Consider the following 26436-nt stretch of genomic DNA (forward strand, 5'->3'; position numbering starts at 1 on the left):
CCCACGGCGGTGGTTCGAAAAATTCTGGTCAGGCGACGTAAACCTTCAAAGTGAGCCACGTGGACATCCAGGACCATCGATTGACAATGACAAGCTGCGTTTGAGGGACATTGCAGAGAAACTGGGTGTACACTATTCAACAGTTTCCCGGCACTTGCAACAACTTGGAAAGGTGAAAAAGCTCGACAAATGGGTTCCGCATGCCCTTACGGAGCAAAACATGGCGCTTCGAATGAAAATTTGCAGTTCTCTACTGACCCGCAACCGAAATGATCCCTTTTTGCACAGAATAGTGACATGTGATAAAAGGTGGATATTATACGACAATCGTCCCCAATCAGCACAATGGCTAGATGCTGATGAGCCACCGAAGCATATGCCGAAATCGCATCCAAAGAAGGTATTGGTGACTGTTTGGTGGTCTACAGCTGGAGTTATCCACTATTAATTTTTGGTACCTGGAGGAATGATAAATGCACAGAAATACTGTGCCCAACTCGAGGAAATGCACCAAAAATTGAGTATTCAACGGCCGAGATTGGTCAACAGAGATGGTGTGATACTTCTTCACGACAATGCACGACCTCATGTTTCCAGAACAACGGTTCAAAAGTTGAACGAATTGCAGTATGAGACTCTGCCTCATCCATCATATTCACCGGACCTTTCGCCAACCGACTACCACTTTTTTAAGCATTTGAGTAATTTTTTATCGGAAAAACATTGCCTTCGCCGAATTTATCAACACCCGAAAGTTGAACTTCTACGAAACTGGCATAAATGCTCTTGAATCTCGCTGGGAGAAGTGTTTTGAATCGATTGACACCTATTTTGATTAAATAAATAAATTTTTGTAAGCTTTACAGTCGTTTCAAATTTTAGCACAAAAACGGCCATTTCATTTGCAACAACCTCATAGAATGGAGAAAAACATAAAACGAAATAAAAAAGAAAGGTCAAATATGGGCCAATCATGCTTCACTGTAAGAGGGAGGAAAATTATTAAGTTGCATGAGGCCATTAAGAACATAGAGCCCATTAAACTTTTGATTAGTAGGGTACAGGGCTAGAAAACATCGTAAACCGTATCATTTCAAAACCTTAAAAGGTAAAAAGATCGCTCACCGAAGAAAGTGCATCAGTTGAAGAGAGAACCAAAGTTGTGAAAGATCAAACTCACCTAAAGGTTATTATAAAAGAAAAACTCTAGAGCAAAGAAAGATTACGGATTCCTAAAAAGGAAGACTAGATGCTAAAGTTGAGAAACTCTAGTGGAGAAGTAAATAGAGCAGCAGGCTAAGGTAATTTTGAAAAAGCAAGATCACCATGCAATGTAAGGGCATCGATGTCGAAAGAAAATCTTCAGTGAGACTCTCGAGAAACAATACAAAATGAGAAGATAAAAGGCTTTTTATTTAGAGGGCGTTTCTAACAGAGCTTTCTAGTTGAGTAACTGGTTGAAGAAACGAATACCCGTTTAGAGATCATTTGAACTTGGGGTGAAAATTATTTGGAGAAACCGGACGCGGAGTGGAAATTATCTGGATCTGGGGTGAAAATAATGCAGGCTGACCTGTTATCCCCTTTTCCCATTGAAATTTTTATTTTAGATCCTCGAGAAATCTTCGGACTAGTAGCGCTAGAGCTTTTCAAGTCCCTTGCAGACCATAATAGTTAGCAAAGATAGCAATGGATTCTACGATTCAACTCCAAATTAGTTGTTGCCGGTGTGGTTCATCACCATTTTTTTATAAGCGTCACTAGGTGCAAGAGGATAACTCGCAGTTTTGACTTATGTAACGCTGAAATCCGAAATGTGCTCGCTATCCCATCACAGGTATAAGCATTCAGGATATTGACATGGAGGAACACCGATCGGTAAAACATCCAATGGTAAATAGGAACCGTGATGCCCGGACTCATTCGATGATTACCTACCTTGTCGTGGTGAGAGAGTTCAGTAAGAAAGATCTACTAATGAACTAAGGGTAAAACTCGAAACTAAATAGTGATCCAAACCTCAATCACAAGTGTAACCACCGTGCTGAACACTGAATGGTCACAGAGGGTAAAATGTGGTCACGAACAGTGAACTCTGAGCACCAGGTGACTACCAATTTCAGCAGGCCTTCTCTTTGCAAATGGGAGTTCTACTGAGGTATACCCTCTTTCGCCACAAAAACAAAATCTATCCTAATAAAACTCTCAACGAAAAATAAAAACAAAAATCAAATTTCATTCATGACAATTCCACAATAACTGGGACAGCACCTCGAGTTCATTGACGGAGAACGTCTCTAGGTTCTCTATTAATTTAGTTGGGGCTAAACGAACCATCCGAAGCAGGCTTCTTCAGCATTCTTAACCTCGAACCTCAGTCGACATCACCTACTGAGACCAAAGTCTTACTCACAGATAAATATTTGTCTCCATTTGTGTAAACCACACCTCCCGGGTTTGGCCAAAGTTGACAGAGACGGATCATCCTGGACATTTATGGTTAAGGGCAAACCGAGACAACAGTGATTTTTCCAGAATGGATTACTTTTGACGCATCACGTATCAACCCAAAGGGCCGTAAAGAGAGAAAGCTCGGTCGACAACGGCTAAATCTTCATTTGCACCCAAAGCTATGGAAGGTGGTGGATGGGTCTTGCATGACGACAGCAATCCATCCAGTTACAATAGCGAATAGTGCGAGCAGCTAAGGAAAAAACTCCACCTAGTTATAAGGCCTGCCATTGATGGTCGTCACATCAACAGCCGTATGACATTTACATACAGGGTGCGGCAGCATAACTTCCTTTTTTAAAATGCGCGCCACTCAGTTAGTTGATGTCATAGCGGAGCGCTAGTGATCTCGTTCAAGAGGGGATACTGTAAAGTTTTGTCCCGACACGGTTCGGTCGCCATCATGCGTTGGAATAGTGAGGAGCGTGCCTTTGCCGTTGAGGTTTACTTTTCAAGCGGATGTTCGGTTATTGCAACACAGAGTGCATTTCGGAATCGCTTTAATTTAGCCCCGTTGGCTCCCGTCCCAGACCGCAAATCAATTGTTACATGGGTCACTACATTCAGACAAACTGCAAGTGCGACAAAAGGATGAACTGGAGCCCCTCGGCCCGTTAGATCACCTGAGAACATTGAAGCAGTGAGAGCGTCAATGTTGCGATCGCCACGGCGTTCTGCGCGCAAACACGCATCTGCCCTTGGACTATCCGATCGTTCTGTGAGAAGAATTCTTCGTGACGATCTTGATTTTCATCCCTATAAGATGGCGATAGTGCAGCAACTTTCAGAACGTGACTTCAATTCTCGGATGAACGCGTGTGAGCTTCTTCTTGATGTCGTTCCCGAGGGTGCTATTGTTTTTTTTAGCGATGAAGCCCATTTTCATTTGTGTGGGTCCGTTAACAAACAAAACATGCGCTACTGGACTGACACCAACCCTCGAGAATTTCATCAAAGCCTTTGCATTCACCCAAAGTCACAGTGTGGTGTGCAATTTGCTCAGCTGGAATTATTGGTCCCTGGTTTTTTGAGGAAAATAAGGTTACAGTGACAGTGAATTCGGACTGGTATGTAAACATGCTACAGAATTTTTTTTTCCCACGGCTAGAAAATTTGGATTTGGGGGACACTTGGTTCCAACAAGACGGTGCAAGAGCACACACTTCAAGAGCATCGATGGCTGTTTTGAGGGAACACTTTCCAGAGCGCCTTATCTCAATTAGAGGCGATTTGGAATGGCCGGCACGCTCTCCCGATCTGTCCCCTTGTGATTTTTTTCTATGGGGTTTTTGAAATCCCGTGTTTATGTGAACCGTCCAAGAAGCCTACAAGATTTGGAGACCAACATCCAAGAAGAAATTGCCAACATAACACCTGCTATGCTAACAAGAGTCATGACAAACGCCAGAAATCGGTTTACGCAATGTATGGAGAATGGGGGACGTCACCTAACAGATTAGATCTTCAAAACAATGTAAATAAAAACTTTAGACATGTACCTACATTATAAAAGATAAATAAATATTTTCCGATGCATACAATAGTTTTTATTGAGTTTTGAAAAACGGAAGTTATGCTGCCGCACCCTGTATATACCACATACAAGAACCATTGGCGGGGTTAAAGGTTGGTGAAGAAATCAGAGACTTAAACTTCCAACATTTGGCCCCTACATAGTTGTTTCAAAAGATCTCACACTATTTTGCTTAATAAGTTGATAGCGACACGACAGGGAGGTAAGGAGACCTTTTGGTGCTCTGCTTGCTTTGCCAACTGCATGACGAAGGATCTATTGGAACATTTATCAGAGTCATCGAATATATCAAAAGGGTATAGGGGCAATAGTAGGACCCACTATACGTGTTGCGGAATTTCTAATATCAGCACAACGTGATCGAAACCATTGGAATATCTGGTAGGGACGAAATACAGATCCGCAACTTGGTCGGCTTCTCTATCGAGCTCGGAACTGTGATTCAGCTATAGGCTTCAATCGGTATAAAAAGGCTCAGAAAACACTGAAGAAGAAACCAGTGGACGTTTGCTGTTTCGTCAGTGTTTTTTATTTTATTCTCATATACTGAACCACGTCTTCTAGGGAAGAGGACCCTTGTCAAAGAACGTATCCAGCTGCAGGGTGGCTTACGTTTAGAGAGGCTGCAGAAAGCCAGGATGAAACGGCAAATAATTTGCTTGAAGTGACTCCGTAGGAAGCATTCCACATCAAGGCTACAAAACCCTCAACCCACCAACTGGAACTTGGCATGCAAAATAGTGTTACCTGAGCAAGTAAAATGAGCATTTAACTTCTTTAATAGATAAAAATTTCTGAGCCCATATTTTTGGTGTCACTGCAAGCAGCATGCCTACTAAAAGAGCAAGTCTGAGGAGACAGTACTCAATGAAATTACGGTAAAATTTTAAGAAGTCGGTTATCAAAAAGGAAAACGCCTTAGACGCATTCATGGATATTGAAGATGCATTCAACTATGTCCCGTTCGTGTAGACATAATTCTACATTCCTCTTCGAACAGGAATTGATTTGGATTTGGTACTGGTTTATACTGAGTGCAGGTATAACATTCGTACCAGGGGATGCGACGCCTATTTAACACCTCTGTCGCAACTAGAGGGTATGACGCGAGTTGTACAGGAAAACTCCACGCTTGAGCCCAATAGGTTCTCTTCCCGCGATATGGGAGGAAGCACAACTATCATTAAACTCTCTCAAAGAGGCCAATCGCAAATAACCGGGCCGAGAGCACATCCTCCAAGAATTCTCCTAGAATATATGCACTTTGTGGGCCACCCTGGGTGTAAGAGTACTAGATAACCTTCAGAAAGGTTTCGTGACAAGAGCCATTTCAGATGAGTCCCTTGCGAACTCGGGGGGGGGGGGGGGGGGGGGTTGACTAGATGACATACTATAGTGGAGGAAAGTCTACACAGGGTCGGTGGAACTCTTTGGGCGGGATGTCTTAGGGACCGCGAACGAGAAGTGGTTCCAGGCTCTCTTAAAACGTTTTCATAAGCCCGAAAGCAGGGAGATGAGTCTGAAACTGCATAATCTCTCAGGGTTGCCCTTTTTTCGGATCGCAACGATTTTTCCTAAATTCCATAGTCGTTATTAATGCAACGGTTCGCAAATTGCTGAAACCAGTTTTAGAAAGACTATGGGTAAATTTTTAATGATGAAATTGGTAATCTCGTTACATCCGGCTGTTTAAGTTGTGGGTCAAGTCGGTTAGAAAGTACTTCAAATTCACTGAATTGACTACGTCAGTCTGTTTATATATTGAAACACACTTCGGCATCATTTGCTGGGTAAAAGTACTTACAAATTGCCTAAGTATCCGCGGAAGGACAGGTTTGCATTATATATTCTGCATTATTCTTAAAGAAAAATATTAGTTGTCTAGGTTTAGACTGGACAAGATTGTAAACTTTCTTTTGCGATGCTCGGCTGCAATAACCTTTGGTAAGTTTGAATCTGCCCTGACGAACGAAGCCGTCAGGCAACAAACAACTGCATTGTCGTCAGCCAGTAAAGAACTACCTTTGTTTGAGGTATATTTGTCTAAATTCTAGTAAAGTAGTCGGGTTGGACTGACTACCTGGTCTTGTTGATGGATCTTGCAAAACCATCTCAATATTCCACTTTTTCTTCTTCTACAGTTTTTGTTCCATTCAGAGCGGGGTTGGCACGTCTTAATCGGTTTCGCCACTTTACTCGATATTCAGACCAGTTGTTCATACTAACCAAAATACGCCTCTTTTGCAATATTTACACGATCGATGTAACCCCACGTCGATTGCGAATGTCCCCATTTCTGATGCGATCATCGGTACATACTTACATTTGTCTCCATTATCGCAAGGCGCGTTCATTGCGTTTCATAGTCGGCTAACACACAGAACTGTAGCTGACATTAGCACGACCGATCAGGCGATAAATTTTGGATTTGAGACGTCTGTTATTCTTTAGATCAGATGCCCTCTGCATGGCCGGGTCATTTCGTTTTAAAACAAGTTATTCAAGATCAGCTTTGCTATAAGACTTTAGGAAAACACCATCCGCATAGAGTAATGTGTAGGGCACTGCACGTTGGATGTCTTGTTTGGCAGTTCCCAACAATAACAAAGAGGAGGAGGGGGTGAGAGGGCACTTCCTTGATGAATACGAAATACGAACCGGTTTTGATATACCTGCTATACTTCGAACTTTACTCTTCGGATCGGGGTAGAGTAACTTAACCCACCGCATGAGTTTTTCAGCACTAAATCCATAAATCCAATGTTGAGATGTCAATGTTTGCGAAGGAAATTTTTTATGAAGAGCCGCGCAGTATTCATCGTTATTTCAACGTTTGTCATTTTTCAAGCCATGGAACAGAAAGTGGATCAGCCGATAAATTGAAGATTCCGCTGGATTGCCCTTCCTTTTGAATATCGAAATGTTGTGCTTTCTTGCCAGTCAGAGGGTGTTCTAAAGTGGCAATACTCCTATTGAAGAACTCACTGAGCCACAGAGTTGAGTCTAGCTCTTCGGTTTTCAATGCTCATCTGCGATGGTGATAACACGTTGGCATATTATGAGGATATAGTCGATTTGCTTCCTATAAAATGTAGGATGTTGAAGCAATTGTTTTATAAACCCTGCATTGATAAGTATAAGGTCGTGCGATACCTGTTGTCATCTGCCTTTTCGCAAACATGAATGAATGTTAACATCACCCACAATGACGATAGATATAGTCATCGGCAGGCAAGTAAGCGGTTAAGTATGTAATTTTCCGAAGGCATCTTTCCCGGCATGGGGTCCACTTGTCCGGACTGCGAATGAGGTGAAGAAGTAATAAGTGCATTCAACTGACATAATAGTGAGCTTCACCAGTCGTCATCAAACCGCTCGTCTTCTTTAATGAGCTGAATATATAAAGCCCCATGCGAAATTTGAGAGGGAGGGACGAACCCTCCCTGTGGAGAACCTTTCAGAAATGAATGTTCTGGGATAAGTTCCGCCATAATGTATTTGGGATCAGTTTCTCTGAGGAGGTTGTGGATTATTACAAAGAATGGAGAGGTCCTTGTAGTGACGTTAAGTACTTGCTCTTGAATGGAAAAATTGTCTCCATCGTCCCCTGTGGACCCCTCAAGAATGATTTCAGTAGCTTCGAGGCTCTATTGTTATATGTTGCAACTGGAGGAGCTATCTGCTTTCTAGGCTTTGAGGCACTGGCAGCAGGGGAGGAATCTACTTGGTCGTCGGTCGGTCGGTCAATATAACTCATACGCATGGAGGTATAAGTTAATACATTGATGAGACAGAGTCTGCGGAGGGCAACTCTAACAAAAAAGTTCAAGAAGTTTGAAATTCCGTTTTAATAGCGGCATTTGAACTGTCCCTTGAGATGGCAGAAATGAAAGCCCGGCTGAATCTTTTAACGGATCATGATACCACATGAAAAAATAGGGGTTGTGATTTCCGCTATATGTATCCCATGTGATAAAGAAGAGAAGGCGACCCTACATTTCAGCAGTTGCCCGATCTCCTTAGGATTTTATCAAAGGTGCCTTAGAAAGTTTTCTTCAACCACCAATCTGTGCATTCTCTACCTCTGCAAGACGTTGCAAAATTCACAAAAACTTGCGAACGTCTCAGTCAGGAGGTAGTTGAATATGTGATTTTAAGGGACAGTACCATGGACCTAATGAAAGGGTTGAGGGCTGAGAGTTGTGGATACCCTCGCTCTGTCCAAACTAGCCTACATAAAAAAATTGAAGAATCTTTAACACTTGAAGCATCCAACTCAGGTTCCCGGCTGGTTTTTGATTTCGTAGCGCATTATTACTGTGAAAGTGTTTGCTGCATCGCGCGAACCGACGGGCACATGGAAACATCAATAACCGGAACAAGGATTTGAACCGATTGTGATAGCCTAAATCGTAGATGTGGGGTTTGGCTATCACAATCGGTTCCTCTTTACTTAGAAGGTTTCAATTCCCTTAACCTTCATTTTCCTATTCACCTCTTTCTTATCATTTGACAGTATCGTTACATAATCCACTGATTCATCTGTAAGTCACCCACAATCCATTGTTAAACCATTTCATAGGACTAAAGTTCCAAATCCTGATCAGCAAGAGGATTTCGGTTGCATAATATCTCATCATTAAATTTTAACCTTTCGTTGCTTGATTACTGTTAAGGGACTCATACAAACATATGAGCCGTGGAAAATTGGCGTTACGGTTGTGTGTTGTGTTTGTTTCCTTTTTGTTGTCCTCGTTATTGAGTTAGTCAGGAAAACAAACAGCAATTTTGGATGTTCTGCATAAATGTACTCCTAAGCGGAGTTGAAACATATTGATATATGTACATGTGGAAGGTATAAATTGCAGCATACGTATGTACACATAGCTGTTGATACAAGCAAGGTGGGATGTAAATTCGAATTAAATGAGATTTTGGATAAATTTTCATGTTTTTCCGGTATAAGGCGATTAGGGGAGGTGTTGATGTTGACTGTGATTTGGTTGTAAAGTTTCGGATTATGATTTAACATAGATACTTGCCATTAGATGTTAGTCTATACATTTCGGCAAACTGAAGCGTTCAAACTGTTTCCTCGTTTATAGCGCCACCTCTCCTAAATCATCTTGATACTACACGAGTAGAAGTTCCTTCAGAAAAGGAATCAAAAAATTCTCCATCCTTCTACGTGTTTCGACATCCACTTTTCAACGGAATAATATAAAAGAAAAGCTTAAAAACTATCTCCCCAGGAATATACATTTCTTTTAGGCAATATCTCGTGATCTTTATTAGAACGGGGAGCAGAAAAAAACTGCCGACATGAACCATTCAGTGATATCATCACTTCTTTTCTTGATCGTCGAATCCATGTGGCTGCCTCGTTTCGCAACTGGTGGCTGGGCTGCTTACACCCCTTCATGCCGGTCTTTACAACTTGACCCTGAAGGGTGAGATTGGCTGTCTGCGATAAGAAAGCAAGCACCAACATCATTTCGCGTAGGAACGTTTACGAATGACACATACAAGGATACCGTCGGCAGCACCAACAGCAGCCCTATAAAAGCTCTTCCTCCTTTATTAAATCGAGAGAATATTTTTCTTTGGGTAATCGCATCATCACATCATCACATATGAGAGTGAACAGATTATTTGATATCCCTGATTTCAACTCCTTTTATGCTATTGCAGAAAATTGCGGGATTAAGTTGAAACGGATTTTTGCCTTTTCAAAATATAATAATAAGAAAGGATGGTTTTCGTTCCTTCTTTCATTTTTCCTTTCTTTTTCAATTGGTTATGTGCAAATGGCGAGTAGAATTGCCGGATGTGAGTTTACTTGAACCGTTTAGAGAAGTTCAACCAGTGGCTTTTCTGCCTCCTCCCATCATCAAAGGAATAGACTCATCGAGGAAGGATTATATGAAATAATTTGATAGCACACAAGCTCGTGATAAAAGGAAACTTTCATTGTAGAGCAAGAAAAAATAAAAGGTGGTCCCCTAGGCATCTCCAGTTGTCACAGATTAATTCAGGATCAGTTCTAAAGATTACGCACCGCCACCAAGGACACTCTGTCCTCTCCGGGGAAAGTAATTTGTTTTGGTTTCAAATTAAATATCTTAGCATTAACATCTAAATTGCAAATACCGAGAAGACACACTAAATAAATAAAAAACTAATCTATTTAAAGAATAATATTTCTCAAACGCAATAAATTAATTCCCAACGACATTTCCGACCTTTCAGCAATATTTTCACAGAAAATCCCATGCAGAATTGCTTAAATGACAATTTTCATCGTCTTCAAGATCATATAAATCAAAATTTTAAGTACTTTTCGGTCGGAGCTCGTTCTCATCGTCATTGTCGTTGTCGTCATTGCCGGCATCATCATCATCTTCGTCGTCATCGTCACCATCCTCACCTTAATCCCCATGGAATTCCTAAATTCCTGGTCTATAGCAGATATCGTCCCATTTTGTATAGCACGACGACAAGAAATTGGGGGTTGACTTTCCTTCCCTTGGACTTCTTAGCATTTCATCCACTTTGGGCGCGGAAGGTGCAGGGGCAGATGAAGGGGATGTTTCTGGTAAACGAAAAAAGAACTTAGCTGAAATTGCTTTGGCTGCCGCCGGAATCTTATTAAAACTCAATTAAAGCACCCGTTCTTCCATGGAACTGGGAGAACGAGCGCCTTCTCGATGACTAATATCAACCCTCTTCGCCTTATCTCGTTTCGTAACGAAGTATCGCCAGGATAAATAGCAGTTGGCCTGGCTCACCTGTAATGCTCTTTATTTGCATTTCGGATGCTACTTTATTTAGTTTGAAATTTTGAATGCAGCAACGCTGTTAAATGGAATGAGTTACTAAAGTCTAGAAAGGTTCTTTGGAAGGTGTGGGTTTAGTGTTTCATAGTTTAGATTTGGCTAAGATAGAAAGTCAGAGTGGGTTCGCAATTTGTTCTTGGATAAATGGTGGACCTATTAAATTTTCCAGGAAAGCATAATAACATATATGGAACCAGTGAAGGGGTTACATTAATTAATTCTCTACCTACATAGTTTAGTATAGTTTACTGGTAAGAGCTGCAGCTCCAAGCACTCAGGCCTTTGTTAGGCCCATTGTACTATCCGCGTAAATCATCTATTCAATAGTTTTGCTGGCAGAGAATGTACAGATTCTTCATTGAAGAAAACCTTACCAAAGTGTCTTCGTCTGAGATCTGAGGAGCTGCAGCTGCATATGAAGTGCAGGGTCGTCTCTTTCTCCTTCTCGCAATGGTTGCATATCGCCTAAACCACCACCCCAATTTAAGGGGCAGTATCCCGTTAAAAGCGCTGCTAGGGTTTTCATGTCCCACTTCTTAAGGGTCACCAAAAATGCCGCTCTAGCTGCCCTGGGGTCTTTCGTAAGGATTCTCGTCTACCGGCAAGGGTTCAAATTTTTCCACTCGGCTGCGTGAATCCATGCAATTTCATCCTTCGGAGTACCCTTGATAGTGGATGATTCGAAATGGCATATGCCTAAGCCGGGAATGGTCATCATTTTGCTGAGGGGTTGGGCTAGTTCCACCGAGAACACCCTTGCGCCCGATCCGTCTTCCATGACTGACCCGCCGGTTAAGATTATTAAGTCTGTAATCTGAAAAGACTCATGGCTATATATCCACCATTTTTTTCTTTCGATGATTACGACAGCGCATGTCTTTTTAAATACAATTCTGGAAACTCTATGATCGGCATCAGAGCTCCCGGATATTTGTTAAGGAATTTCCAAACGGACGCATGATCGTATTTTTGGCCGCCTTTCCACCTTCTAATGGTATGGAATCTATATGCACCGTTGGCTTCTTCCATTTCAGTTCCAAATTAATGGAGATTTAGGAAAGCTTTGAGTGCTACGCTGTCTTTCAGCACTAGAGCAATCTGCAAGATTTTTGATATTATTCCTGAATATGGGGCTTACACGTTAGCTTGAAGTCGAAATGTACTCCTAAATACTTGACTGTTTGCATTAGCTGGATTTCCACCCCTGGTAAGGTGGTTAGCGTACAGCTGCCCTACCTTCCTAGTGAACATAGCTAGTCCAGCCGTCCTAGCGTTCACCGTGAGTCCATTGGATTTCATGTAGAGCTGCATTCAAGCGGTCACATACAGTGTTTTGAGAATATATATGACCTTTACATCACGCCAGTTAATTGGAATATAAGCGTGTGTTAGGCAAACACGGTATATATTCCGAATATGTAGACCCAAGGCATCCATTGCATCTGGACCTGCAGACTTGTGTCTATGGAACGAGTTAAATGCCCATTTTACTCGTTCCAGTGACACTTCTTTGTATGCCAGATTCAAGCTTCTCGGTTGAGGGCTGAATGCACCTGTCGGTCCCGAGATGAAGTTTTGGATGAGATGAAGTTTGGGAAGTGCATTTCAAGCTAATCTTTTGCCGTTTCTTCATCGTTTTCTGTGTACCTCCCGCTCTGTAAACGTAAATAACACAGCTTATGACTAAGTTTTTTAACAAGAATCAGCTTCAGTTTTGAGGTTGCCTCAAGAGAGTCCGATATTCTATATCCCGACTCCAATAAGCAGCTGAATCAGAACACGACTGAGGAGCAACCTTGTTGTTCTCCAAATCCGAGTTTCACCATGGTATTTTACCCTTCTTTGACGTCTTGAATGGACAGCTTTCAGTTTCTCTTATGCTAGTTGTGATCATCTGGGTTGTCTTCTCAATTCTATCAATGGATTTGATGGGTCTCCCAGTGATCGTAACTCAAGGCGCTCAGTTCTACTTTATACGCCACCCAATCTGTCCTCCTTGGATACCGAATACCTATTACCCATGCCTATTATGAAATGTGATGCGTGAGTGTGATATCGTTTGATAGTCCTGACTCTCTAATCGGAGTCGCAATGTCAGGGGATGCCACCGTGATATCGATGACCTGGCCTGGCCTAGCCTGACCCTGTTGAAGAAGGTGGGTTCATTACCCAAAGTGAAGACCTGCAGATCGGTTCCTACTAGATATTCTAATAGTCCTGATCCTCTTGGATTGATGTTGGAACACTCCCCAGCATATGTGGTGGCCATTGTCTGCTTTAAAAACAACTGCATGCACATCCGCTCCACGGCAGGACGCGGAATTTGGACAAAGTATTCCGTATCTGCCGCTGGACGTTTTCCAAATCGATCTTTGTCCACGGTAATATACTGAAAACATAAGTTGTGATGGAGTACTGAATATGTCCAGTGCGCTTATTTTATTATTCCTCGAGATATGCAATTTCAGTACCAACTTCACAAGTCGCATTTATTGATCTTTGAGATCACCAATTCGATCATGCGTCATAGCTTGGATGTAGAGGTCACCAATGCTATGTCCAGCATGTGGACCGACATAAACATGTCTACTATTCGAAATAGACTCCAAAGTTGGTCATCAGCATCAGAATAGAACTTGTTGTCATCTAAGTACATCAAGTTTGTCAGCTTGCACAGCAAAGGACTCAATGAATCCCTCTGGAAAATGCCTCTCCCTATACGGATGGGTTCCGAGATATTGTTACTCTCATAAGACCACACTGTCAAGGTAGTATGCCACCCTGCATGACTGTCGTCGAAAACTTTATTAGTTTGAGATCAATGCGGAGCACTCCACTTCTTTGAGCTGTTTATGGCTCGTCGAAACTCATCTTCGGTAACATCGTGAATTTTGGACACGTCTTGAGTGACTATCGCCATACCGTCGCAACCGGCTGCATACGCAAGAAACTTTCTGCTTTAGCATGGCCAGTTCAATTGCGAATTTCAGGCGAAACAGTGACAGTGGATTCAGCTCTCAAAGCATGTCAACTGCCCTTACCAAGGAAATACTCATTTCCTTACAAAAGGTTCAAATACTGGTAGAATTGAATTCGGTCGACTTGGCACCGAGGTAAAAACCACAAAAGGCTAAAAATAACGTTTAGCAAGATGCCCGCATAAACCACAAGTTGGCTATCCAGAAAAGGAAGAGAGAATGGTTTACTTCCAGCTGGATATAAACCCATAGAGGAGTGCCTATCAAATTCTGATGGAAGAACTCAGATGCTGTTTATCTCTGCAGATCACCAGCCCTACTTACTTGTACTGATGGTTTCCAAAGAACTCTGGGTGGCACTTCGACTCCTACAATAAAAAGAGGCGAAGTGAAAAATTATAATAATCGTTGGCCAGGACCAGGGCCTTGAAGTTTGTTAGAGCGCTTCAATAAAGACCGTAATGGTACACTATAGGATTTAAGTACTTTATAGGAGGCAATGTAGTCAGCATTGTGCTCGCCCGAGATTATTACCCTGATTTGACTCAGGTACTCATTTACAGCTAAGTCGACTGGCATCCGACGTCAAATCACGATACAAATTCCACTGCCACTAGTGAGATTTGAATCAGGACCTTCCGTACGACAGCCTTGTGCTCTAACCACCCACCTATCCGGACACTGTAAGAGAATAGAGGTCACAAAGTTTTGTGTCTGGATGACTCAAGTAAGGTCGTTAGTTCGCGAGAAGTTTAGGTCGAATATGTTCACTAAATTGTTTGAATCGTGAATCTCAAAGAAATAATTTTTCACATTATCGAAGCGGCAGAAGCTAGTGCAGCTGCTTAGAGTTGATAAACCTAGACACAATGGAGAAAGTTATGACGAGGACAATCTACAATAGAATGCTCCCTCCTTCAAATTGAAAACCTAACAGAGGGACAGTGTTCGAATAAGAAGGATCATAACAACAACGAGTGAATTGGAGACGTAGAAGGGAGCAAGGGTCGTGTGGAACTACACAAATAACAACTATCAGTCTACTGAAAGTAGCAGTGCTCAAACTGCTATCGAAAATAGGCTAGGGCATTGCCGATACAGTAGATTTACCTCAAGCTCTGCTTGAAATGTCCTAATTGCGCCACACAGCGGTAGTATGACACCAGCAAACACGGTAGGTGAAAAAGGGACCGAAAATGTTTGAAGGCTACCTATTGACCCTGATTGAGTGTTTTGTAAGGGAAAGGAGAACATTTTCAGCACGCAACAAGCACCGGTATATAACCAGTAATTAGGAGAGTCTGCGACGCTGTGAAGAAATGAAGCTGACACAAAACCACTTTATTTATCTATAAAGGGTTCCCGAAAATCGGATTTTTTATGGGATTTTTACCAGCGTTTACAGCTACAGCATTTATTGTACTCTGTACACGACAATGGCGCAATACGAGAAAATGCCACGCATTATAATTTCGAATGTGAGAAGTCGGAACCCAAAGGTGTGTTCTGCGGAGCTAGACCTGATATTTGGAAACACTCGAAAGCACCCACTTTCCCGGAGATTGGCCTGAGCCTTCAAAAGTTGACCTGACATATGTGATATCCACGTTACCCCACTAGCTAGGAGTAGAATTTGATTTCTTAAAAAGTCCTATACTCACAAGGATCACCAGAAAAATGTTCTTCTCCGTTACTGAAAACCTGGCCTCGTTCATAGAAGCATTTGACGGAATGCCTTCGTAGAGATAAAAGCAATAGGCGATGATCTATAACGAGGTGGTGAAACTATTGGTGGAAAAATGAGATCCTACAGTTAAGGGTACACGCTTTCGTGTGTGAGGATTCTCCCAGCGATTTAGAGGATCGCGAACTTTCAAAGTAGGCTTAGATAGGTCATATGCTCCAATAGCGCAAAAAAGTCTGGCACGGAAGTGTACGAGAAAGGTGGAGGGCTAACATCACAGTTGAACTTCCCGCTTCTTCTTCTCAATATAGTGATAGCACTTTTCCCCTGCATAAAGAGTATCGGAAAAAATATAAACCAACTTTGCTATAACTGCGCTAACTGGGAATATGTGGATCAGGAATAATAGAGCCTTCGGTTTGGATGCGATTCCCAATCACTGTTAAGACCAGTCCCGACTGATTTGTCGGCACGTTTTACGCATGCATGGCAAAGGAGATTTTTCTCTACAATGGAAGGGGCTTTGTTTTGCTACTTATCTCAATAAACAATTGGGAAAATCATCATTATATCACCTGATCTGCCATATAGGCAAGATCGGAAAGATTTATAAATAACAGACTTTTTCCTATGCAGAATATGCGGACAACCGTTTGGAGCAACAATTTGTTTTTCACCCGGGCATTCCACGATCGACACCCCAGACGAATTTAACCTAGCTCGGGACGTGGTGTATTCTTGTGCTCAGTGAAGTGGAATGACGAAAATGCATTCAATTTCACTAGCCGGGAAATTTAAAAGGGGACTTCAGTATGATACAGATGAGGAGGGTCCGAAGGAGCGCTCCGTCCTGCTAGCAGCGCTACAATGTTCAATGAACGTAATATATCTCCTCCCTCTGTCGAAGGAGGCTATGAAAATATGTTTTCAAATGATTTGGATATGATTGCCAACCCGAAGTAACCTGAAGATGCTGAAGTCCACGCTGAGCGCATAAGCGCCATAAAAATAAGACTGGAGATTTTCAAACTTGATTTTACGGATGTTGACACCCAACTGAAGGCAAAGCAATACCACTTATGTAGGTTGATGTCGGTCTTGACTACCAAGAGTTACTCATATGATTGGTGTTCAGACTGGTGATCACGCCATTACTTCAAAGCCAGGAAGTACCTTAGGATGATGATAGATGCGAATATCAATTTCAAGGGTCTAGACTAAGCCTGCAAGAAAACGGCAAATACCATTGCACCGCTAGCACTTATGATGACAAAAATTTGAGGTCCCCGTGGCTGGTTCGTTCTACCTTTTTACATGGGACGCCAGTCTGCATGAAAGCACCGACTTGTGAAAACAATTAGAGGACGGTGAACAAGAGCTACTGCCTTGAAACGCTAGGGGCGCGCACCGCCTTCAGGATTACATACGAGATGAGGGGAATAAATCTATCTCAAAATAGAACAGAGTATCGAAGTGCGACAAGACAAGCATCACTGATGTGTCAATAATGATGGGCTGATTTCCAAAAGTTTCAGTGGAACCATACGTTAATTCAGATGCATTCAGGTGCATTCAGAACTCCTAACGAGACATATGAATATGGCTGCTCACCTGAAGTTCCGAGGCAAGTCCTGTTCTATTGTCCGTGATTTTGCTCAAAGAAGGGGAAACCTGAAAGATTTCTTGAAAGCAAGTAGTCAATCCGAATAACACTATTGAGCAAATACTGAAGTCGAAGGAAAATTTTTACCTAGTGAATTCCGTAATATTGAGGATTCAGATAAAACCCATAAGGAAGGCGCGAAGAAACGTCCAGAGGTTGGAAAGAGAGGATCAAAGACGAGCAAATGTTGACAATGAAGTGTCCAAGACCTCCATACTGATTGCGAACAGTACAACAGTGTTAACCGCCCCAAGGGCGAGGTTTAATCAGCTTGGAAATATTGAATATTGTTTTCTGTGCCCTCATAATTTGTTAACATTAAAAACTTATCATCTATATAAAAGTTGATTGATTTAATACTCGTTTTGAGAATCATGGGGTCCTAAGTCCGCATCAACTTAATGCTGGACCGGACCAAATTGCCTCTGCCCTGGTAAGAAACCGTAAAGCCGTCCTCGCTTGACTTTTTTTAGATTGATTTAATCCTTTAAATTTGGATGTATCTATTCATTTCATAAAGCATGATACTTTTCATTTCCGTTTTAACCACAAAAAAAAAAATATTCTGAAGCAGAATTCGAGCATTTCCTCGTAAATTGTGTTAGAAAAAAATTTGAAAAGAATGTTACTGAGGAATGCACATAAACCTATGTAAAATATGGAAGTAATGTGGGGTAAGTTATGAATATAGCACTCTATATGGATTTCCTTGGGTCAGGGAATTTAAACACGATAAAACCCTGACTAGTCCGCATAAAGCATGCGTTCAACATTCTACTTTCAAGGTGCATTTCCAGGAAATTTCTCACCTTGCTCCTCTGCAAACATGAAAAACCGTTGCTTTCCTTATTTGCAATCATTATTTTAATCTGGTTGTTTTGTGGAAGGATAACTTTGTTCCAAATGTGTTTTTTGTATTCCCTCGTTTGTTTGTTCGTTCGCTCGCAGGATGTGGGGAAATGCGGATTCTATCAGAAATCTAGGAAAAAAATTCAAGAGAGATTTTTTTCATAATTTAGACTAGCTCTTAATGAAGGATGCTCGTACACCTGAAGCAGGAGACAGAAGGATACTAACTAGTGAGATGGTGCTTCCACGAAAGGTAAAAACTAATTAAAAGTTTCGAGACTAATTTCTATAATTTTTCAGGAATCTTTTGAAGGTGACGGTTGTCGCTTTGTTTTGTTGGAAATGTAGTTGGTTTATGATGAGTTGGTTTTAAATTCGTTTTTGATATGACTGGATAAGGAAGGAAAATGGATACTCACTTTTTGTCGTGCAATCAGATCGATGGAAAGTCTTGGTGAATCCTAAAATAAGAACAAAATTCCAAAATTAGCCTCGGGATGGTATATTCTGCGCATAAAATCTAATATATTGTTAATCGTGTAAATGGCAAAGCAAATAGAGCCATCTATCCGTTGAATGATCAAATGTGCAAATTTATGGACCTGCTTTTAGTTATTATATGATAGAACGGTAACTACGCCTCCTGGACAACAAACAACCGAAAAATGACTGTCGATAATGAGCGTCCGTGATTATGTGCTGCTCATCGAGGTGACACGATCAAACACGAAACAAAATCGGAGGGAAGATAAACACCAGCAAAACCAAGGTTTTCAGTCTAACTGGCAACTATCTTAACATTTTCATGTAGGTGTTGAGGTAGTTATCTTTCCAAAATAAGTATGTCCCCTGAAAATGTTCTCCCTATGCTATTATGTACGAGAAGTAAATGGAAGTGGCTTTCATTGTTACTAAAAAGTTCCAGGCTTTCATAAATTCATGTCTGCGTCATGTGATCGGGATATTCTGGGCTAGGAATCCAACTACTGAAAAACTCATTTCTGCTTACCATATTTCTCTAAAATCATGCTTGAAATTGTGTTTAACTCAGGACTACCATCCCGAAGGACCCTCATGGATGAACTTATGTATAGAGCGAGATTATGTATAGAGCGAGACTTGCAATTAGGAATCCTTAGGACTTCTTAAAATTTAGAGTTGTATCCCAATAAGTGTAAATCGTCTCCGCTTTCATGTTAGTCCAGGGTCCTCCCTAGAACTATCTGTCCTTTAGTCGCACAGGTAAAACCTTTGACTTGGTTAATACTAGCTAGCTAGCTAGTTGATTTGCTTAGTTGAAATATTGCTGTTGGACAACGTTACTTTGCTGTGTCAAATAGGGAAACAACAGTTTCTTAACTTCTAATCCCATCTGTTTAAGTAGAGTTTTTCTTCCCGTTCTTTGGTTATCATACCTCAACAGCTCGTCATTTTTGTGGTCATTTTGAAATTTATCGTCTCGTTGCCTGCCAGAAATCTCCGGACGCGACAGGTAATTCCGTTGAGTTCCTGAGGAGTCCTTTCTTAGCCCTTGTGTGTGAATCAATTAACAATTTTTTTATTCAATTAATTTGAAAAATTTTGGACATCCCTTTTTCTTCGCTGGGATGAAGGGACAGGTAAGATAAATTTTTGATGGAAACACAGAGACAGTTGGCTCAAACTAAGCCTAGTCTGCCGTCAATGTTCCATCATCATTCGTTTTTCAGACTCCAAACAAGGAAGATTGGAATCACTTTTGCTTGATGTGGCAAATAACTGTGTGCAAGAATTTTTCTTGAACCTTAGTTGAAGTTAGGAAGCCTCTCCTTCCGTGAGATTTACGGAGTATTGAAAATTTAGCAGAGAAAGAGTGCTCAAGTTTCCCTTATTCCTGCTTCAAGAATTATAAATAATTAATCACTGAATTGCAGTATAATTTGATAATTTCTTTTCTCTATCTTCCTTTTAATTTATTTTGTTGTCCTTATTTTAGCTATTTTCTCTTACTTCTCTTGTTAGCGTAATTTTTGAACTCTTTGCTAAGGTCTGATTATTTTAATTATTTTTTTTTACTTTTCATTGCATTTGAATGTCCTCATCTCTTATCTTCGTTCTCAGGTGCATCGCAATACTTGACGGTGCACGGGGTGATCCCGCAGGATGTAGGAGCAATAGACGCTTCAATCGCACCATGTGTTCAAGATCTGTTTTGAACGAGGTTGTGCAGGAGGCTATACATTATTCTGGTTCACATCCTACTGCGTGAATCAATTACAGTTATGGAGAGACATGATACCAATCACTTTAACAAACTTGATAACAGATCTGTGTTTGACGATTTTTTCGACTACCGACATGACAAACTGAACAATTATAATTTGCTTCTAGAATGCCCACTACTGCAGATTTTGTTTGCAATATCACCCCTTTCTGACATCTGATTTAATGGCACATCAACATCGTTGCCAGTCAACCAACCCTCCTCCTTGGAATTACCAACCATCATAATATTACAGAAGGATTTCTGGCTATTGAAATTATCCTCTTCGGGAGTACAGCAGCTTACTGGTATTGAAATTACCCTTATATGTCAGCGTATTCGAGTGAACCTCTTTTCGTGAGGTTATTCGTTAGCAGTTTAAGGACCCATTAGATGGCTATCCTTAAAATGACGGGAGACAGCATTCAAGGTCCACACGGGAACTTGAACAGCTTCAATGAAAATACGCGTCAACTATTCGATCGTCTGGAGAATTCCTTAATGGAAAAAATATTGGTGGAGTTGCTACGTCATCGGGCAAATCTCAAAAGTCTCTACTTTCCGGTCAGTAGGTTTGCGATGCGTACATTTAAAAAAGAGTTTCCTCGCAGACAACCTGACCAATCACGCTGATGCGTCTGGATAGGACGAGAGCTTATAATACATCTCAGATTTGTAATGGGCGTTAATGTTGTAGGTGGCCAGAATGGCCACTAGATTAGCTATGGCAAATCATGGGGGCAGAGCTATCCCAATAACAAAAACGTGATGGATGTTGATCATGCGGGGACACCAGAATCTGTGTACAGATCAACCACTTCCTATATTTCCTTGAAGACTGGCCGTTCACCTTGTTCATGGACCATAAAGTTCTGACTTTTGTCCTTCGCGTCCCCTCACAAATTTCGGTACTCAGCCTACATCAGCCAGTTCACATTGGACATTCAACATGGGTCTGGTAAAGACAATTTAGTCGCTGATGCTTTGTCCCGAATCTTCGAGATCAATATCCTAGCCGCAGTTGATTCTCCTGGAATCGATGTAACCCAAAAGGATGGCGCAGTTCTTCAGAGCCTGCCGCAAGTTCAAGGAGTTTCCTATCATCGGATCATATCCCTCTATCTATTATGACATCTTTGAAAAGGGATCTGGGCTAAATATTCCGGCCGCTTTTCGTAAGGAAGTGTTTCGTCAGTGCACGATCTTGCGCACCTTGGCATTCGGACAATGAACGGGCTAGTCTCCAGCAAATATTTCTGGACGCCAATGATCATGGACGTGAGACTCTTTTCAAAGATTACATTGCATGCCAAAAGTGTAAAATAACTAGGCATGCTAAGAAGGAAGTTGGTGTATTCCCTAAGTCGACAAGGCGCTTCTACAGTACACAGCTTGACATTATAGGCTCTTTGCGAGACTAGCATGGCTACAAGTATTGCCTCACATAACAGCACAGACATGTACTGAGGCCCTCTGTGAAGAGTGGGGTCCACGCTTTGGTATTCCCACTGTAATCATCACAGACTTGGAAATGCAATTTGAATCTCCTCTCTTCTCGGAGTTCGGAAAGCTTCTGGGATTCAAACGTCAATGGGCAACTGCATACTATCGGCAGTCCAATGGGATCAGACGCTGAAGGCAGTCATTATGGCGTGCGTAAAGCCGTCCGTAAAGATTTTGGAGCCCACCTTGCGGCGCTGGTTTATGAACAGAACGTTCGACCAGGTCCTCGACAGGAAAGGCCGGGTTAACGCCGTCTCCGCCATCTCGTAAAACACAGTCGGCGGTCCACATTCCTAGGGGACTCGAACTTTGTACCCAGGTACTGGTGGGGACTGGTGCTTTCTGGAAGCCGCTGCAGCCACTGCGTAAGGAGCGCGCGTTCAGTCTGGACCTCTTTGGTAAGCCAAACCTCCTTGGACAGGCTGAAGCGTTTCTCCTAGGAAGCAGATGGCACTAGAAAGAAACGCGTTCGTTTTGACGTTTGTTGGCCATACCTAAGTAGCCCAAGGTTTCAGTTGGGGGTGGAGTGTCGTGGCGGAGCGGTGCCAAGAACTAGAAGGTGGCGCGGGTGACCACGAGGCCTATTGAAAAAAATCGGGACCATACAGACACGTGCTGGAGCGTTGGTAGGGAAGTGTACGTTCAATAAGCAATTGTAGAATAATGTTAAAAGGAGGAGACTAACCCCAATTTCCTCTTTCTTCTTCCTGCTAAAAACTACGGCTTATTGACGAGTTGTGCGATCAATACTAATCAGCTTTATACGACTTAGAGCTAGAGCAGTTTGGATTTGATGATTTGGGAAAAAGGGTCCAATTGGCATTGTAAAAATCCCGAGCTGTTGGAGCAAGATTTGCAAGTTTGAGGTCCGGAATATGGTATCTACATGGAATCTACATTAATGTTCTCGCCTATCAAGAATTGTTCATCCAACTGAAAGTAGAAAGCGTTGGTCTGATTTGGCAAATGATGCGTGCAGCGGAATATAATGTCATCCAACGATGTAGTAGATGGCAATTATGATTGATATTAGTGTGCAATCCAAAGGTATGTTTTGCATCTACGCCTGCAAAGAAAACAATATCAAACGAACCGGACTCCGTACTGCGCACAAACAGGTTAAGATACCTGAGAGTTAGGTGACTACACGCAAAAATGGAGGAGTTTGGAAGTTAAGCAGTCGAGTTAATGTCGACATTGGCCTACTGCAAAGACTACCAACAACAAAGGTATGAGTATATCAGAACTCAGGAAGGAAACAAGCTTCAGTGGCGCAGGTGCTAATTGGTATACCGTATAAATGCCGACATGTACTGGGGATAATATACCGTGGCACTTATAGGCCTGATTACTCAAAATGATGATCAGATCGATATGGAGAGTCTTCAGAAGCAAGGGGGAGGGCGAAGGCAACTCCCTCACAATCGGGGCAGATGAGCGATCCTTTGAGGCAATCAAACGACAAAACTGTCGTATCAACCATGGATTTGGCACCATACCTGCGCATGTGTACAGGAAGACACCAAGGAAAGATACTTCAGAGAAGATCGATATCTTTGCGCCCCGATGGCGGAAAACCTACCGAGGTTCCCGAAGGGATCGCGGAGACCATATAGACTGAAAAAGCCGAATCAAGCAGCGAAGTAGACCAGGCACCCAGTGAGCAGGAGCTGCTGGACAACTAAATTTGGATCTTCTAGGACTACATATGCAGTGATTGCAAAGAAAATATCCAAGGACAACATCAGAATAGTTCTGGTTCAGGGATCCTAGGTGTACCGGGGACAATTCGTGGTCAACAAGTAGGAAGCATGTAGATAATTTGGGATTCCTCTTGTGAAAAATCATGATATTGAATCATTCTCAAACGCAATTTAAAATGTATATGCCTTTCATAGCTCCTGACTGGAGACTTTGTAACGGTCTAGGTTTCATTGGAAGCCTGGGAAAGAGCTTGGAAGGAAGTCGCGGCATCGGGCTACTTGCCAGGAGACTATACCCGAATCCCACCGGAGCTAGTCGCTAGACTGCTGATGTACTGCGAGAAGGAGTCGTTACCACTTCTCCGACGCTAGGGTACCAACGCCCATCTTCTTGGATTTATTCTTGGTAATAACTTCGAAATATATATCACACGGAACATTCTAATATTCCTATGCAAGGCAGCTAACCAATAAGATAGCTCATTTACAATGGGGCGATGGAGCGAACTGGTGGTGGAAGACCTCAAGAAAGTGGTCACAGAGGTTTATGAGGCCAGCTCTCTGGCTTAGACAGTCACGTCATTAAGAGATGTACCTTGGTGGAACAGGAAGGTAGTCAGATTGAGAGAATAGTGGCCCTAAAACTTTTCAACCGGACAAACCGGACAAAACAAAAATTGCTGTAAAGGGCGTATATAAACGCGACCACTGAAAGAAAACGGAACAGAATTCTGTGACGAGAACGAACAAATCACAAAAGCATCCATGCTATAAAAAGCTATAAGCAAAAGCAGGGCAATATATTCTGTCCGTCAGCAGAAAGAAAATGGGACATTTAGCGAGAATGAGGAGGACAGAGTACATCTGCTTCTCAGAACTGAGTTCCCGAACTAGCAAAAGAGGTATGCTCGGAAGCGAGGGAAGGTGGACAGTGGGAGCCTTTAAACCATTGATATCACCCGGAGTAGATGACATTTTCCCAGCACTACTCCAGAAAGGCCTAGAAATCAAGGCTGTCCTTTAAGACTGATAAGGGGCCACATAGCCTCGGGATGTATACCAATAGTATGGAGGCAGGCGGCAACCACTATCTAAAATACCTTTTTATTGATCACTGGATATTTCTCCATTTCCGGTTCAGATCAAAATGGGAATTAGCAAATACCCTGCGTCTCTTGCGAGCTATATGTATTTGCATTTGTATTTGTTGGGGAGTGAAAATGGATTGAACGCGTTGTATTTCTGTTAATAGGTTGTTTCCAGCTTCCACCGCTACATCCCCTATCATATACTTGATGTTACTGATACTTTGCCGGAACAGATATACTTGTCTTGACCTGCATCCTTTGTAGTACACTAGTACTTACAGTACTTTCTTCCCTTCTACAATTTACGGTTTAGCATTCTTTTTAGAAATAATATTGTCAAAACTTCCGAATTTACCTCGTTCCTATATAAATTAATGCGCAGCATCCACGGAATTCCTGGGGCGAGCGCAGTGCTAACCACATTGCCTCCTATAGGTTATTGGAATCCTGTAGGATACCGTTACGATCTAGAATGAAGTACTCTAACACACTTCAAGGCCTTGATCCAATTGGATTGTTGCGCCAACGATTATTATTACGATTATTATCCGATGGAAATTATTTGCTCAAATTCTTGTTCTTCTATTATTGTTGTTGTGCTATTGCTGGCATTGTGGTCAATTACAGATTACAGTCCATGATGAGGAGAAAGTTGCATGCTAGATTGCGTTTCATAAGCAGTTGGCAAAAGCTGGTGGGCAACAATGAAATCAACTGACAGTAGAGAGCGAAACAATATGAATTGAACGGAGGTGCCGATAGCTCGTAACACCTGTCCGAACTGGCTAGTAAAGAGACGAAGATTACGTGTCGATAGCTATTTCCGTGGAGCTGCACTCAGGAGTTGGCGCAGCTGTATGGTCGAAATACCCTAATTTCTCGAATTGCTTTACAACTCTTCTGCGAACGAGGATATGATGAGATCTTGATATGTGATAAGAATAGCGACAAATTAATGCAAAGAAAACGAATTTAAAATAATAACGTTGTCCACTATGAGGTACCTTGTGTACACATACATTGAAAGCAAGCCAACATGATCAAAAGAAAAGGTTGACGTCATATATGCATCTGGAAAATATGTTGTTATCCAGCCACCAAGCCACCGTTAACCAAAAGCGCTATCGAATTCCGACAGCCAGTTTTATGGTTGTTTTCACGAAAACATGCACACGTTTACCCACTCGTCAACGGAATTTTTCAGCAATAACGAGCATCCAGGATATCTGCATATACCACATATAACTCCATATATATGGTATATGGGCCAGAATTGCTGCACATAGAGTATACATATATGCATATAAATATAGATTCATGTGCATGCTAATGTGAGCTTGGTTTAGTCGTTCACGATTTCGGTGAAAAAGGAAGTGAATTCACTGTATTTCTTTCCAGCATCCACCTTGCATCAGCTAGTCCTTTGAATGTGATACAGTTTCTATCGATATAGTTACAAGCACGGTATAGAGTTATGTGGTCCATTTGACTGGAAAATCGTGTGAAAAGTGGCGGTTTCACGTCCCTTTGAGAAATAAAGAATGACGCAGTTAACTTTCATCAAAAGACTGCATGGCACTTTGTCATTTACTGTGTTTACTTTGCAGAATGACGAAGTTAACCGGAATCATAGCAGTATCATTAGATTGATCCTAGTGAATATTGTGTATTACCAGTTATTTTACTTTATTTATTATATTTTGTTCGCTGAGCTTGGGTTGCTTTAAATTGGTATTCGTTCAGCTCTTATGAAACGCAATGATAAAGTGAGGCCCTTCATTTCCAAGTTATTTATCAAGACAAAAATTATAAGAAATTGATAAACTTGATTCCTCCCTTTCACCC

The sequence above is a fragment of the Hermetia illucens genome, chromosome 5 (assembly GCF_905115235.1).
Source record: "Hermetia illucens chromosome 5, iHerIll2.2.curated.20191125, whole genome shotgun sequence".
Taxonomy (NCBI): domain Eukaryota; kingdom Metazoa; phylum Arthropoda; class Insecta; order Diptera; family Stratiomyidae; genus Hermetia; species Hermetia illucens.